This window comes from Saimiri boliviensis, chromosome 1 (genome assembly GCF_048565385.1).
Source record: "Saimiri boliviensis isolate mSaiBol1 chromosome 1, mSaiBol1.pri, whole genome shotgun sequence".
NCBI lineage: Eukaryota > Metazoa > Chordata > Mammalia > Primates > Cebidae > Saimiri > Saimiri boliviensis.
Window position 1 is genome coordinate 81,877,190 of NC_133449.1, and position 18,169 is coordinate 81,895,358.

At 38.1% G+C, this 18,169-nt stretch overlaps 1 long non-coding RNA gene across 1 annotated transcript in view; it reads left to right on the forward strand.

Annotated features, from left to right (window-relative positions):
• LOC104650551 (uncharacterized) overlaps positions 1–17,920 on the forward strand; it is an 84,199-nt gene extending 66,279 nt beyond the window's left edge. Inside the window, exon 3 of the long non-coding RNA XR_744157.3 lies at positions 17,431–17,920. This is a non-coding gene — a long non-coding RNA (uncharacterized LOC104650551). The remainder of the gene's footprint in view (positions 1–17,430) is intronic.
• Positions 17,921–18,169: the final 249 nt, after the last annotated feature.

Sequence of the window (18,169 nt, forward strand, 5' to 3'; positions counted from 1 at the left end):
CCCTTTTTGATCAAAATCTCTCTCCAAAAACATCACTGATCAATTATCCTGTATTTAGATTTTGATATCCCTCACTGCCTGGTCTGGCTGGATCTGGCCCAGGTTGCTGGGCTGGTCTCATGTAGGAGGGTGTGCGTGGCAGCTGGGAATCGGTGTTAAAGCCCTTTAAAGCCACAATTGAGCAACAAAGAAGGTCTGAAGGGAGAGGCTCTCAGGCCAAGTCTACCTGGAGTCCATTATTAAGTTCAATTTTGTCTGTTCTGTAGTCTTTGGCTATCACTTCAAAGTGCTGGGACAGCATTATTCTGTTAGGAGTTTATTTCTGAAAAAAAAATTAATGAGTAACAGATATAATATTAAAGAAAGAGAAATTCAAAGTAAGATTAATAGTAATATGACAGTCCCAGTTTGCATGTAGCTTGAAGCCATGAAGTGTATGCTTACAGGCAACCAATTGAATAAATCAAATGACCATTATCCTGCCAAAAGAAAAAGGTAGACATTAAGAGGGGTAAGCGTCTCATCATAATACAAAATCTTGTTCTGACATCTCCAGAAATGCTCTCTACAGTGTAAAAACTTCAACTTCTTGTCCTGGTTTTCTGTTTAAATATCTCTGGTTGAGGAATTGGAGAGTATGGTGAACTTTTTCTGTGACCCTTACATCAGGCAGGAGACTTGTTTCTTAAAATTCATCTAGTTTCAGCTTATGAAGCTTTGGGAACAGAAGTTCAGTTTTTAATAATTTCAAGGGAAAAAAATTGAATTGGAGGGATCTGGAAAAATTCATGACCTAGTCTAGTCTATAGGTTGATAACAAGGACTTGAAATAATACACAGAGCTACAATCTAATAACAGGTGTATTATAACTTTTCTTTAGAAACAACTTTTTCTTTCTAAATTGGTCACTTGGGGATCTCAGATTTAAAAACATCTTGAGGTTAGAAAGTCAAGTCAAAGCAGACTTTAGATTTTATCTATAGTCTTAAGGTTCCTCGGCCTGTCAGGAAGTGAAATTTTTAGTCTATTCACTTTAATGCTGAAAACCCTTGAAGCCAGGCATTCTATGTGCATTTTAAAATATGATATTCCAATCAAAGCCTTGGTAATATAACAATGTTTCCAGCTTTAAAGAGAAAGTAGATTTTTATTGGTTTAATTTATTTGGAAATTTTCACCCAGACATGTAATTTCTGTCTATTAATTCCACAGGATATAACTTTAAAATCTCAAATTACATAAAAATTTATTTATAAACATTATCTCTTTTACATTACCTAATTTATTCATTTTTAACAATTTTATGAAAATTACTTATGAAAATTGGGATATTATAAAAAGCTCTAGTCATCACTTCAAGTTATTTTCCTGTTAACCATTTTTAGCCTTTGAATATCAGGTGCTCACCTAAATAAGAATCTTAAAGTTAAATATATGAGTATTTTGCTGATAACTACAGCTGTTTATATTAAGCCAACAATATTAAATTAGTCTTATCAAGGAATTACACAAACAAAGATGATTCTGTTTTAGGCTGGCTTTAGTCTTGTAACATTTGTGTCAAACCTTGACACATTAAAACATCCAGCACAGACAAATATAAAACTGTCTGAGCAGTAGACCTTGGGAAAAACATATACTGACAATTTTGAAGATATTTTTATTTTTATTTTACCAATTATTTTTAAACTAGCTTATTTAAAGATTTGTTGCCAGGTGCATTGGCTCACGCCTGTAATCCCAGCACTCTGGCAGGCCAAGGCAGGTAGATCACGAGATCTGGAGTTCAAGACCAGCCTGGTCAACCCCATCCCTACTAAAAATACAAAAATTAGCCAGGTGTGGTGGCGAGCACCTGTAGTCCCAGCTGCTCGGGAGGCTGAGGTGGAAGAATCACTTGAATCTGGGAGGCAGATGTTGCACTGAGCAGAGATCAGGCCACTGCACTGCAGCCTGGGTGACAGAGAGAGACTTCGTAGAAAACAATAAACATTTGCTTAAGTCAAATGAACTAAAAGGCATTTGGGTTAATTACCATATATTTTATATGAGTGCTCCATTTATCTAAGCCAATCTGAATAAAATTTCCTAAGGGATTTCTGGCTGACTATACTAGATTTTAAAATATAGACACAATATATAACATGATTCATACATATATACATAAATGTACCTAAACACATATATGCACAAAGATCTTATAGCTTCATTTTAGAATTTTAGTCACAAGGCAGTAAAACATACAAAGTCACTGGTTTAAAAGATAATTGGATCTATATTACATTCCTCACAAAATGGAACCATTTATGTAGCTAAAACTATTATTTCTCCTGATAGGTAATCTAATAAAGTCTATGGATCAAAATTTTGGGTAAAGCAGTTTCCATAGTAGAATGATTTATTAAAAAAAAAAAAAAAAAGCAAAACAAAACTCTTTTTATCCCTTTTTTAGTTTCAAATAAGTTTAGGGTTAAATTTTCAATGTTAACATTTTATCTAGAACTGGCTTAATTGTATAAGAAAAATGGATCTCCAAGTGGCCTTCAATTTTTAGTAACAAACTGCTCTTTTCATTTGCTCTTCTGGTTTGCTTGACTAGTTAATGTGGGTAGAGAAGCATTTTAGGAAGCGTTTTTTTGTTTGTTCGTTTGTTTTGTTTTTGTTTTTGTTTTTTTTTTTGGCTTTTTCTTTTCAGCCCCTGCAAGTCAGGCAAAGAAATATTTATGACAGACAGAGACACCTTATTTTATTGTTCTCAGCTCAAGATTTTGACCTGTTTGATCTGAGAGTCTAAATTTTATAAACATTTATGTAGTTATTTCTTTTAGACTATCAATCCTTCAGTTAACTACTCCATTGCCCTAAGCAATTGTTAGTCAGGCACAACTAAATTTACATTAAAAGGGATTATCTTAGGTTTAGATTGTTAGTTACCATGAGGCTGTTGTAATTGGTAAAGTCATTAATTTGAAAGCCCTCTAAGATTTTTTGGGTTTGTTTTTTGTTTTTTGGGTTTTTTTTTTTGTGTGTGTGTGTTGTCTGGAATGCCACAAGCAGTAAGTGTTATCTCAGCACCTGTAGAAAAGTCAGCATATTCAAAATAGGCAGAAAAAAAAAATACAGAGAAAAAAATTAGAAAGCTCTATATGTTAACTCTATAGTTCTAGAGGTTTTAGAGTGTTTGAACAATGACCACTTGGGCTCTGAATTTTCCCTGATGTAATTTGCCCATCCGTTTAGAAACATGCACAAGTATAGACCATAATATAGCTGGCTGCGGTCCCAGAAGACCTCATATACCTTAATGTTTGAAGATCCCATTCTGTTTCTTATTAATCTCTCATGAGCAAAGAACATCCTATAAATTCTGTTACAGAATACCATGAGTTTGGACTGATGTTTTAGACGGTGGCAACTGCACTAGTGGCTTTTAATTAGCCATTCAGTACATGCCATTTAGGATGTTTATTTTTGCTCTTGGAAGATTTTTAGAAGCAAGCAAGGAAAAGGAGTGAAATAATTTACAGATGCACATAACCAAGCTAAAATGAAATTAAGAGTGTTCACAAAAATGTTAACCCAGGTGTGCAGATGAAACAAAATATAAATTAGGCATATAGAAAGAACTGAAAGTAAATTTACCAGGTAAGATGTGCCTTAAAGACAGAATGTAAATTCCATAGAAACAAGATTACTCAAACCAAAAGGACACTTGTCTTTTATACTAGAAATGACTTGTCAGAAAAATATATATACATCTTATCATTGTAGGAGGGATGTAAGGTCTTTTATGTAAGGTGGTCTTGTAACCAAACCAAATCCCAAATAAAGTCAAGAGTTTCTGACCAACAGAGGGAGGCTCAGCCTGAGAAAAGACTTACCAGGGCAGAAATGAGCCATGGAAGCAGAAAGCTCAAAGGTCTCAAATAAGAACTGTATACCAGTCCCAGAAATCACCAGTTCCTTCTGATATCGATCCTTTCTCAGATCCTACTTCTGGATGCCATTTGTGTCAACTGAAATAACAATCAGAGAGAAGCTTTCTTAAAAATCAATGTTTATTTGGGAATAAATAATAGCATTGTAATAAATAATTGCATTGAAATGGGAATACATGTGCCATAGTAAACTATGTGCATATTCAGGAAAGTAAAGAAAAACAACGATTTTTAAAGAAAAAAATGAGGAGGATTACCTAATTGTTTTGAGATAATCATCTCTCGCTACAAGGATCAATAACAAGGGTGACAGCAGTCCAAGTTGGGACAGGCAGTTGCTGAGCAGAAGTCCTAGCAGAAGCTTGTGCAAGTTGCAGTTTTTGCAGTCTTTTGTGATAGTTTTTGTTTTCTGGCATTTATGAATGAGAATCCTCTCTTCATGTTCTTTCCCAGCACAATTTGGCAGAGGGTTTTTTTTTTTTTTTGGCACAAGCAACTCCATTTTGATTCTGCAACTATCACACTATATACCGTACAGATGTTATACATATATTTTATGGACTTAGCTGAATATGCTCCCTGAAGGGAGAAAAGGCTACTATGCAGGATCTCTGAATATGCTTCCCTCCAGGTAATGTGAAACATAAATTTAATGTTTATTAAATATAACTCAAATATAAACCATATGGCCCAGTTTCAGTGGAGTGTTGCATTAAAAAGAAACACAGGCCAATGACCATAAGTAATTCAAAAAATAGTTTCCACTTCTATTTAGGTCTGACAGAGAGCATAAGTGGAAAACAATTTATAACCTTCAGCACTACTTCTAGGAATCTCTTTTGGTTCCTAACGCCCCACAGTTGCTCCTGAGCCCCTCAATGTCTGTTTTCTAACCCTTAAAAGCTCCAGATCATTTGGCTTATCTCTATCTCTTTTCCTACTTCTTTCCTCCTACCTCTCCAGTTTCCACTCTCCCTTACTCTCTTCTTTCTCTCTCTACCTTCCCCTACAGATCAGACCCTTAGTTTTTCATTCTATCAGCTCCTTCCATTCTTCCTTGCCTGCCATACCCAACTCTGTTTCATTCTCTAGACATTATACATAACTGGCTCTTACTTCATGTCTTCACACTTTTTCAGAAACACCTTCCCCTACTGCCCTGTTTAAAATGGCCCCGCCCAACCCATCACTTTCTAACCCCTTATTTGGCTTCATTTTTCTTCATAATATCTATCACTGCTTGAGATTTGGTTATATATTTGTTTGTTCAGAGTTTTTTTTATTGTCTGTCATTCCTACCAGAATGGAGGTATGTGAGAGCTGGGACTATACAGTATTCACTATGTTATCCTAGCACCTAGACCATTTCCTGGCACATAGTGGACTCTAAATTATTTGGATAATAAGTAGATTGATGAGAAATTAGTGGTTTGTATTGGAAATCATCATTTTAATTCTCCTTTCAAGAGAAATAGTATGTATCTGAATATGAAAGTTTAGAAACCCTCCTAAGAAGGTCTTCAGGGCTTTTCTCTACCTTAGTCTCTTCCAAAGCAAAGTCGGGATTGGGTATTTAGTTTCATATCTTTAAATACTATCTGTATGTTAATGAATCACAAATTTATATCTCTATTCTGACTATTCCTTGTGTTCCAGACCAATATATGCAATTCTTGGACTGGATTGATTGAGAAGGAAGGGGATCCTGAAAGTTAGAATAGCCATGTGTAAGAAGACCCTGATAAAGCTGGGGACATTGAGCCTCAAAGTTTTGATGAGTTTTCTTCCTCTCCACTCCTGTCTGAGGAGATTAACCCTGCAGTGCCTGAGGAAGTTATAATGACCTCCCCTGAAGTAGTTGCCATGCAAGATAGTGCTGAGTCTTCTCACCACCCATCCCCACCACTCCTTTTTGCTTCTAGACCTATAATTAGACTCAAGTTCCAGCAGACATCTAAAGGTGAGATACGAAGTGTGGCCCATGACAAGGTGTGCTGTACTTCAAAAGAACTACAGTACTTAAGTTTTCTAACTTACACAGACAGAAATCCAGGGAACATGTATAGAAAAGAATATTAAGGGTGTGGGATAAGGTGGAAGGAACATGAAATAAGATCAGATCAAATTTGTTGATATGGGCTCACTAACCAGAGAGTCTGTATTTAATGTTTCAGCTTGGGGAATTAGAAAGGGCCATAATTGATTGGTTGGTTGATTGGTTAGCTGAAACATGGATCAAAAGATAGCCCACCATTAGCAAATTTGAAATGCCCCATATCCCTCAGTTTAATGTACAGGAAGGGGTTGAAAGGCTTAGGAAAACTGGAATGTTGAAGTGGATTTTTCATTTAAGACATACTAACTCATCCTAGAAGGGTCCAGAAAACATATCTTTCATCACAATTATAAGAAATAAATTTGTGAGGAGCCCCAGCATCCTTGAAGAGCTCTGTGATTGCTCTTTTCTGTAGGCCAGACTTCACAATGGGAACTGCAGTTACTGAACTTGGACAACCTAAATGCAATGAGAATAATTAGATGCTGGGATGGGAGGGGCCAAGTGGCAGCATTCAACCATCAAAGGCTTGGTAGGCACGATTACCAGAATAAACAGCTGAGTCGAAGCAGCAGTTAAAACAATCTGGTTTACATAGAATTATGGCATTGGCTATTTGATTATGGTGTTTGTAGTCATGAAATAGATAAGACGTCTACTAAGTTCTTACTTGATCTGTATAAGCAGATCTGTCAAATAAGTAAAAGTCAAACCGGAATCATAAACAGAATCACAGCCACTCAATCAATTCCCAGACTTAAGCCAGTTTACAGACCCAGAACCCTTGAATGAAGGGAAAGCCAGGTACTCTTGAAGAAAGACCTTGATACACTGCCAAAAATTAATACTGTTAATATTTTTCTCAGCCTACCCCAAAGGGATCCATGGCCTTTTACCAAGGGAACTGTAAGCTACGGAAAAGGAAATAATCAGACCCTTTGGGGATTACCAGACATAGATAGGCTCTGAACTGACATCAATTCCAGGAAATCTAAAAGTCACTGTACCTCACTAGTCAGAGCAGGGGCTTAGGAGAAATCCGTTTAATTCAGGTCTATCTCACAGTGTGTCCAGTGGGTCCCCAAAGCCATCCTGTGGTTTTTTGTCTCCATTTTGGAATGCATAATTGGAATAGACATACTCAGCAACTGGCAGAATCCCCACATTGATTCCCTAACCTCTGGAATAAGGGAAAGTAGTAAGCCAAAAGCAATACCACATCCCTAGAGGGATTTCAGAGATTACCACAACCATTAAGGACTTGAAAGATGTGAGGTGGTGACTCCCACCACATCCCCATTCATTTTTCCTATTTGTCCTGTACAGAAGACACATGGATTTTGGAGAATGACAGTGGATAATCATAAACTTGACCAGGTATGACTCTAACTGCAGCTGTTGTACCAGATAGGGTTTCATTGCTTGAGCAAGGTAGCACATTCTGGTATTTGTCAGACAGCTATGGATCTGTCAAACACTTTTTTCCTCAATGATTATTAGTAAAGACCCCCAGAAGCAGTTTGCTTTCATCTGGCAAGGATATCAATACACCTTTACCAATCTAGCTCAAAGGTAGATATCACATTAGTTCATTACATTGATATCATTATTCTGATTGGACCTAGTGAGCAAGAAGTAGCAACTACTCTACACTTATTGATAAGACATTTGCATGTGAGAGGGTAGAAAATAAATCTGGCAAAAATTCAGGGGCCTTCTACCTCAGTAAAATTTCTAGGGGTCCAGTGTTGTGTGGGACATGTTGAGATATCCCTTCCAAGGTGCATCTAACCTCACCTACAATCAGGAAAGAGGCATGATGCCTGTTGGGACTCTTTGGATTTTGGAGGCAATATATTTCTTATTGGAGGGTGTTATTCCCACTCATTTACTGAGTGCCTTTTTGTATGATATCCCTGAAGGACAGTGGTGAAGGGGAATCTGCCCAGTGAGCAGAACATCTGATTGTGCACTTTGCTTAGCAAGAAACATGGCCAGATGTACAATTACATGCAATGTGAATGGCTATAGCCAATGGTTTATCTGGATGCACAAGAGCTTAGAAGGAATATGATTGGTAACAAATTTGGGGAGAGGTATATGAATATATCTCACTGAATGGGCAAAAATTTGTAAAAATATTTGTCTCATATGAATGCTCACCAAAGGATTTTGATAATCAAGTGGATAAGATGACCTGTTCTACAGTTACCATTCAGCCTCTTTCCGCAACCACCCCTGTCATCACCCAATGGGCTCATGAACAAAGTGACCATGATGGCATTATGGGGGTATGCATGGGCCCAGCAACATGAGTTTCCACTTCCCAAGGGCAAGCCAACCATGGCCACTACTGAGTGCCTAATCTGCCAGCAGCAGAGACCAACATGGATTCCGCTATATGACAGCATGCCCAGAGTAATCAGCCAGCTATCTGGTAGCACGTTGATTACACTGGACTTCTTTCTTCATGGAATGGGCAGTGTTTGGTCCTTACTGCAGTTATCACTTACTCTCGATCCAGATCGAGAGTATTTTCCTCCTCTGCATGCATTGCTTCCATCAAAACTATCATCTTACAGAATGCCTTATTCACCATCATGGTATCCCATATAGTACTGGTTCTGATCAAAGAACTCTCTTCACAGCAAATGAAGTTAGTCACCACTGGTGCCTTTCAGATGAAGTATCAGGGGAAAAAAAAGAAGGAAAGAAAACAGTTAATATCTAAACATGGCTCCATTCAGTTGGAAGCTGAGACTCCTTGGGGCTCCTAATACTACTAGCAGGCAAGGTGTATTGGGCAAGGCAGTTGACTTCAGTTACCAAGGGTAAATCAGGTTGCTGCAGCACAGTAGGGGAAAGGCAGACTATGTATGGGAGACAGGGGATTTCGTGGTACACAGCTCAGTAGTCCTATCCCAAAAATACTGATCAGTAGGAAACTGGTAACCCAATAAAGATAAGATCACTAAGAACTTGTATCTCATAGGCATAAGGTTTGATTAACCCCATCAGGTAAAAATTTCTGACCAGCCAAGGTTCTGGCAGAGGTCAAGGGAACATGGAATAGGTGGAACATAGAATTAATGTAATGATCATCAACGTAGGACTTAGGACCAGCTACAGAAGCAAGGACTACAGCAGCCCCCAATTTAACAGCATTATGACATGTGATCCCTGGTAGAAGCTGTCCTCTCTTAGACACCAGGACCTCCAAACCCACGCAGCCCAAGATTTTAAGGAGAAGGGACAGTTCATTAATTGTTTATCATTATTATTGGGTATTTATGATGATGATGATGATGATGATGATGATGATGATGATGATGATTAGGTATAATAGTGAGAGAGGCAGTTTCCACCTGCACCCCTCAAACATGAAAACTGCCTGTATTGCCTGATGGATAAACAGCTTCCTCCTATGTAATGTTCTTTCCTCAATCTTTGCATTGCTGGCTTGTTTCTGGACTCACCTCAAATGTGAACTCTTCAAAGTAGCTTTCCGTGACCATCTGTCATCTAAAATAATGCAGTCTCCCCACACCTATAATTGCTATCTTACTGCATATTTTATTTCCTTTCCAGTATTTCACAGGCTCTGAAATTATCTTTTTATTTCCATGTCTATTTCTTTTCTTCCCCCACTCCACAAAGGCTGTGACTTTGTCTTATTTCTTCAGTACCTAGAACAATGCCTGATACATAGAAGAAGCTCACAAAATATTTCTGAATAACATAAGGAGTTCTGGCCTCCAAGAATATAAGGCAAGAGAAACCATGTACCAAAGTTCAAGTGTGAGCCCTTCACATGTGATTCCTGCAGAGGGGCAATCCTTTTGCTACAAGGAGAAACTCAAGAGGATAGGTGTAAAACTGACAAATATTCTAAAATATTCTGTAATTATCTGTACTTTTCTACCTTAAAGTTACAGTGATAATATAGGATTCAGAAGGGAAATATTTAAGCCTGCTGCTTTGACTTAATTATGAGAACAAAACGAAAATTTGGATTTTTGAGAGAAAGAACACTGGAGGTTGCCCATACCGGCACTAGTATAGCCTCTTTTTAAAAGAGGCAAAATGCAATTTGGAATGTGTAGTTTGGGAGCACTGTGTTGGAAACACTGTGCAGAAATTTGCAGGGCAGTGAGGACAACTGTGCTTTATTCTCTATATCATGCCATCACCCAGCAAGGCTCCCACCATTAAGGATAAGAGGTGGAAGGATTTGAGGAACTTTATAAAATGCTTTAGCATCCACATCACAGAAGTGAAGCTGGGCTACACCAAGCAACTAATTTCCACAGTGGAAAATGCACCATCTGAGGTGCCTTTCATTTCCTGGAAGGCAAATGGCAAACTACAATGTAACTTCTCACACATTTGACCAGACAATCACAATCCTGCTGTTTATCCGGACCAGAGGTTCAGGATAGGCACGTCTGTTCCCCATTGCTACCTCACTGAACTGGACTGAGGAGCAAGTTGGGAATGGAGACCATGGTCCATCTCACATCAATTACAGAGAGCAAACCACCCACACAAGTGCTGGATGGTACATCTGAGAGCACTGAGAGAACTGAAAATCACACACAGCCAAGCAAGTCCCTGCTGAATACATATCTAAGGAGCTTTGCATGCATTGTTTATTCCAGCAACTTTATGGAATAAATTACGTACAACAAATTAGTTTCAGATGGTAGGATATGAAGAGTTGATGTGCTGTATAAAGGAAGGTGAACTCCCACTTTTGACCCAACCACTTCCCATCCCGGGCATCTCAGACTCAGAATCCAGATGCAATTCATTTCTGAAAAGCAGTGGAGATCAGAAAGTTAATAAGTGATGAGGTTTAGAGATTTTAAAAAGAAATTTATGAGTATTGTTAACTCATTATATTATCCTATGATTTCTGGTTGTTATATGTGAAACCATGGGTAAAACTGAACTCATCCTTCCTTCATTCCTTCATTATGCACAGCAAGCAAAAAATAAATGTCTTCCTGACACTTCCAACCTGCACAGAAATTCCTAATAGATTCACCTTAACACACGTTTAAAACCTCACTGCCTACCACACTGAGATGTCATTAAATTCCTGAAAAAGACATATCTTTCCCTATTTCCCCTGAAATCATAAATTATTTTTAAATAATTAACACTAAATTTGATTTATTTTGGTGTATAGTTCTATGAATCTTACTACATGTATAGATTCATGGAACCAGCACTGTAATCAGCATAACAATTCTAGGACCCCAAAAATTGTCTGACATTACTACTTTACAGTCTCTCACCTACTTAAGCACTAACAAACCACTGGTCTGTTCTCTGTTACTGTAGTTTTTCTTGTCAAGAATGTCACATAACTTTTGTCATGTAACTTTTCACTCAGCAAAATGCCTTTGAGATTAATCTAAGTTGCTGCATGTCTCAGTAATCTGTTCCTCTTTATTGCTAGGTAATACTCTGTTTTATGGATATACCACAGTTTGTTTATCTATTGACCCACTGCAGGACACTTTAGTTATTTTCAGTTTTTAGCAATTACAAATAGAACTGCTATAAACATTTATATACGAGTTATGTTGTGAATGTAACATTTCAATCTCTTTGGTAAATACCTAGATGTGAGATTGTGAGGTCACATGCTACACATATGACTATAAGAAATTGGTAAACTTTTTACAGAATGGCTATACATAATGTCTTCTTGATAAGTAAAATTATAAAAACTATTAAAATGACCCCGACAGCTTGCTAACTTGTGTTGAGGGGATTCCAATAGTTATTCACCATAATAAAATATTGCTCTTAAAATAATCAGAGGTATTTGACTTCATTTCTTTCTTTCTACTTTTAAAGCTTCAAAAGTCTCTAATATTTTAATGTGATTTTTAAAACAAAATTAGGTGCTTAACATTATAGAAGCATAAGGCCTTGAGGAATCTACTTATACATGAGGAGATTTTGATGAGAGAGAGAGAGAGAAACAGAAGAAAAATTTATCATAGCTAGTTTAAGCAGTATAACCCAGTGTCAAATGCATCAAGTCCAATTTTCAATTCATAAATAAGCCGCCCCCTCCCTTCCTCTGAAAACATCCACCCCAAGCTAATTACAGAAGAAAAGGGAACATGAGCACCAGCCAGAAAAGAATCACAGTTGCCACTCTTTAGTTGTTACTTTAACAGGAAACATATGTGCAAGATACCACCCAGGAGACAACTGACCAAGGTGCTCTAACAAATGAAATGTCACGAAAATGAGCCACACAAATGGCTTACTCTCTTGAACAGGTTGAACACAGAAAAATGTTTAATAACACTTTGTTCTTATATAAATATGGGCAGGTCCCAAGATGAGAGGCTGAGACAGAAATTAATTTCTGTCTTAAGAAAGGCAATGACTTAAATTAGCCCTCGCTTCTTATCTCATCTAAATGCCCCACAATCGTTGACCACCAGATTTGTAAAGCACTTAGCAAAGTTCACATGAGGAGAAATCCTATAAAGAAATTGGAAGAAAGGACAAAGCAGTGATTGTTCTTATTAAATAACAACACTAACACTCATTAGCTACCATCACTATAAGAGCCAGTTCTGTTCTGGGTGCTGTATGCACAGCATCTCATTATATCCATAATTTACAGGGTAGAATTATCTTCACGGTATCAGTTAGCTAGAATTGCCATAACAAAATACTAAAAACTGAGTGGCTTAAACAACAGAAATTTATTTCTCACAGTTCTGGACACCAGAAAGTATAAGCTGATTTGGTTCCTGATGAGAGTTCTCTTGGAAACGACCATTTTCTCACTGTGTCCTCACGTGGTAGAGGGGTGGGGATGATACAGAGAGACAGAGGGTGCAAGGGAGAGTCAGAGAGTTCTCAGGTGTTTCTTATGAGAGCACTAATCCCATCACGAGGGCCCCATCCCCATGACTTCATTTAACCCCAATTATCGCCCAAAGGCTTCATTTTCAAATACCATCACAATGGGCTTTTGGGTTTCCACCCATGAATTGACCGGGAGAGTCAGGGAGGAACAGTTCAGTCAGTAGCATCCAATTTACAAATAAATGATGTTTCAACAGAAGAAGGAGTTCATAGCAGATCATTCAGTTGGCACTCAGCAGAGTTTGAACTTGAATCCAAGGTTATCAGACTCTAAGAGAATAATACCTACTATTTATCGACTGCCCACTAAGTACCATGTGTATCTATACAACATCCCTATTCTATATGGGAAACCAAATTTTTCCCATAATTCTTCCCATTTATAGATATGGAAGCTCTGCCCCCAAATAGTTAACCAGCTATTCACAACCTACTATCTAAGCCTAACATACTGCATAAAATTTATCCTAGTGGTTATCAAAATGAGGCCCCCATTATTACCTGGGAACTTATTAGAAATGCAGATTTTGGGACCAAGCAGCAGACCTAGTGAATCAGGAACTCTGTGGTGGTGTACACAGTTTGTGTTAACATACCTTCTAGGTGAATCTGATCCACGATGAATTTTGAGAACCACTTGTTTATCCTATAAATAACGAATGCATTCAAAACTCAATAATAAATGGTATATCCAGAATTCAAATACAGTTCTGTTTGGTTCTAAAGCCTGTGGCTTTCTGCTATACTATACTCTTCCATCCCAACTTTATCAAGGGGAGATCTGTGATTGCAGAGTCCAGTTCTGAATTCTGCTTTGCCGCTATAATGCCAGTCAGTTCTCCTACATACAAAAATACGGTATCTCTGAGAATTTATAACACCATTTAATACTGATCAAGAAACACCTTTGATACGAACTAGAAACCAGGCTTTGTGACATTTTTATTTGAGCCTGACAATTTTGTGTTCCATTTAGTATAAATAAGAAACAATCCAGTATATGGAAACAATAAGCATGGAACAAAGTTACTTCTTTAAAAAAAAAAAAAGAATTTTATTCCTCTTTGACTTATTTTTTAAATTCTGTTTAATCCATCTAATTGATCATTGCTTTATCTACATGTCTCTGTATAATTACACCATTTTCCCCCTCTAAGGAAAAGACCATATTATATCCCTTTATAAAATCTTGATAATTTACACAAAGGGATAAAAATCTGCTTATAATAGAAATGGAGATTTCCATTTCTAATTTTTGGAGTGGCAAATGAAGGTGCCTGATCTCATGCCAAGTGCCTTTTAAAATCATTCACAAAATAAAAGCACTTTGAAAAGGGTTATTTCCAACACAAACATGGTCACCTGCTCGTGTGGTCAATACACCTCTAAAACATTTTATTAATATCTACAGTATTAATGAACATGTGCCAGTCACTGCACGAAGCCTTTTAGACATTGTAAAACTCATTTAATCATCACACACACGTGAGGTAGCTTTTAGGATTATTCCCATTTCACAGATGAGGAAATTGAGAATCAGGAAGGGTAAGTAACTTGCCAGAGCTCCTTCAGCCAGGAAGTACAGGACTCTAGATATTAAGCTTATTAAAGAGCTCTTGCTGAACATTGATTCAGACACTGACACTTGGCTCTGGATGGATGGACTCAGCATTGCTCTGCATCTGGATTAGTTCCAAAGGTCCATCTGTGAGCCTGCCTGACCCCCGGGATGGGGCGGCGCAGCCTTTGCAGTCTTGGCACTCCATCTGGAGAGACTGAAAGGGAACAGCAAGGTGGTGACTCAGCGGCCTGACTGTCCCCCAGTCTCCTGGGAGACAGAGAGCAAAGTGTAAAGGGACAGAGTGGAAACTGTAGTTCTCATTTCCCTATTTGTTTTCCATTTGATTCTTAAAAACAGACCTATTAATCATTTAGTTCATGACTCTGGTAATTCCACTGACTCCTAACACATTTGAGTCAATGAAGCAAAAACTAGAAAGTTGTGTGTTCAAACTTCTCGGATGGAAGAAGAATTAAAATCCTTTGAAAATACTTCACTGACCAGCAGAAAGACTCATGTTTTTCTGCTTCAGAGTTGTAGATAGATGTGACTTAAGCCCTAACTGGGAAAACTTTGTGTGATTTATAACAGCAGATATTCTTTTGAGTAAACTTCTCATACTCTTTTATTCTACCTACCAAAAACGAAAGCTGTTTCCAGCAGAGACTAACGAGGGGAAAAGGGCTTTCCAAGGAAACTGTTGCGTGTGCTTCTTGACTCTGTCCTGATCTGGGAAGTTCATCTAAGCTGAAATACTCTGTGGAGCTTACAGGAAGTTTGTTCAATGACTTTTGCCTTTCACAGCCCTGCTCTCCTTATCTCTACAGACAGCTTCCTACTTTCTCTTCTGGCTCCCTTCCTCCTTCCCTTCACACACACTTTCACACCTCCCAACCACTCTGATTCTGTTCATTGATACCATAAAGAACACTGGTAGAAAGGGAGGCACAAATTATGTAACATTTGAGGGGCTTTTAGTGTAGGAATTAAAGGCTAATACTTAGCCTGGCCAGACCTAACATGCTATGTCCGGACTCTCCAAAATGGTGAGGGCCTATTTTGAGTCCCTCTTTCATATCTTTGTCAGCATTTAAGTTCACTGAATATGCTGGATGCTTCAGATATAAAAAGATCCCAACCTTCCCCTCAAGGACCTGATGGGTGCCCGGCAGGGACAGTAGATTTATGAGTAGCAAAGCTCTCCCTAATTAATCTGGCCCCAAATGTAGCGTGATGGACCCCCTACCACGTTACTTAAGGGTACATGTTCACTGCCTGAACCTTGAAGGCCAGGTTGTGATCCAAAACCATCATGCCCAGCCAAGGAGCAGGTGTTTCTGAGAATCCAAACATACCAAGGAAAACAGTCCCATCACACATACACAGTAGGCAAAGAGTCAAAGAATTAGCTTAAATGAGAGATGGGAAGTGGAACGAATCTCTAGAGCTGTGCTGCTGCTGTCTGGGAGTGCCTTGAGTCTTAATAAACTCATCTACTCACCAAGCTGGACTTTTCCAAGTAATTTTGGTCTCTTAATACCTTCCCAGTTTTGGGGTGAGGAGGAAACACTACAATCCCAAGTTTTTCTCATGATACCAAGTGGGTTCATCTAGAAAGCAATTTCCTAGCAAGCAAAAAATCTACAGCAGATCTCCCTGGCTCAAGGGTGGTAAGCCTTCTAGTAAAATGATTGGTTTGGAATCAGATCTATTTAAGTCTAAATCCCTGCTCTACCTTAAAAAAGTCACTGAATCTCATTGAGTCTCAGTTCTCTCTCCTATAAAATGCAAATGACATCTACCTCAAGATTCTACATGGGGATTAACTGAGGAAATGTTATACAAAGCACATGGGATAATTCCTGGCACGCAGGAGGTACTTAATAAAGGGTAGTTTCCTTTCTTCTTCCTTCTCTCTTCCCAGACCTCACAAGAAGAGGAGTGTGGTCTCATGATGACAAAAAAGAGACTCCAACAATATTAAACACTTCAGCAGCACCTACTGCATCCCAGGCACTATTGTAAGTGCTTTATATATTTCAGCTCATTTAAGTCTTCCCCAAAACCCAATGAGATAAAAGCTATTATTACCTCTACTTCATAAATGAGATGGCAAGTAACTTGCTGAAGTCACACAGTTAGTATGTTTGTGATGCGGCTATGGTTTGATCCCAGTTTATCTAGCTCTTAACTATAATATTATTAGGAAATAGATAGTAAGAGAGGTGCTAACTGTATCTGGAACTCAAGTACACAAAACAAGCAGTCCTCAGACAATGGGCTCTGTTTGATTTGCAGTGTTTTAAAAACCAAGTCTGTATTTCTGACTGCTCTCAAAAAAGTTGGAAGATCTGGCACTAGGCAGCTCACATAATGGTGTGGCCACAAGCCATTGACTGGTGGCTGCTGTCTGGACTGAGGTCCTCAGTTCAGCAGTCTCTGGTGCTCACAATTGTGTTATAGAGGCTGCTTTCCTTCCGACCTGCACACACATTTGAACTTGTAATCCAGAATTAATCCACACTCTAAACATGGTCTAAGCCATAAAGACACAAGAATTGTGCTCAATAATGTGTACCCAATGGTTAAAATGTTTGAATGAAATGAAGGGGGAAAAAATTAATGTAAGAAAGAGGTCTGCATGAAAAGAAATCAACAACCAAGTTCAAACACAACCACATAGAAAATGCCTGGACAAGCCTTTGAGCCCTATGTGCAGAAATTGTAAAGCCCTGCTGTTCTCCACATCCCCATACCTAAACAAAAACCTGAAAATCCAGGTTTCCTTATAGTCCATGGAACAAAGACTCTTTTGCCTTCAATGTTAAATGCATTTCTCTTTGTTTGGCATAGCTAAAAGAGGGAGTTTAAGTTTTCATGTACTACTTAACCCAAACAGTAACATTTCAACTATCTCTCTCTCTCTCTCTCTCTCTCTCTCTCTCTCTCTCTCTCTCCCTTTTTTTTTTAGCTTTTTAGACCTTAATGATTGACATGATTTTGGAGATCAGTTGGTATGTAGCAAAACGCTCCTAGAAACCTGGAAGATCAGGCAAGAGGAAAACATGGAGCTTTTTCTGAATAAGCCTATGAGAGAAGAAGAATCACTTCAATTTGTAAGTGTGGATTCTGGGGGCTGAAAAACTTACCTAAGACCATACAGCCAGCAAATTACTGACCCAGCATATTCTGAACCCAGGTATTTGTTCTTTCCAAGACTTCACAGTGTCTTCCTTGGAGTATATCTACATGAAAATCATGTTTAAAGAAGTGATCTGTGGTGTCACCGTTTGTATCAAAATGATATCACAAACTTATTTAAAAGTCTATATCTAAAAGTCTTTCTAACAGTTATATCTTTGGCCAGGGGAGAGCTCTAATATCACACACTAATAACCCTACCTTTGTAACATGTAAATTGTTTTTTGTTTTACCATTTCAGTTTCATTAAACTGAGACCAGAAAGAGCCATCATCTTTTTACCAATTTGTAATCATTTTATTGTATTATGGACCTGCAGCAATGCTGATTATATTTACAAATCTCTGAGTGAAATTTTAAAACCATTTTCCTCTTCTAATCTCTCCCATCCTGCCTTCTTAGAAGCACACAAAGCATCTCAACCACTCCCAAATTCCCTGTTGGAATACCCTTAATGATTCTGACATATTTTGTTATTCCCCAAACACCGCCCTAAAGACGAATCACTG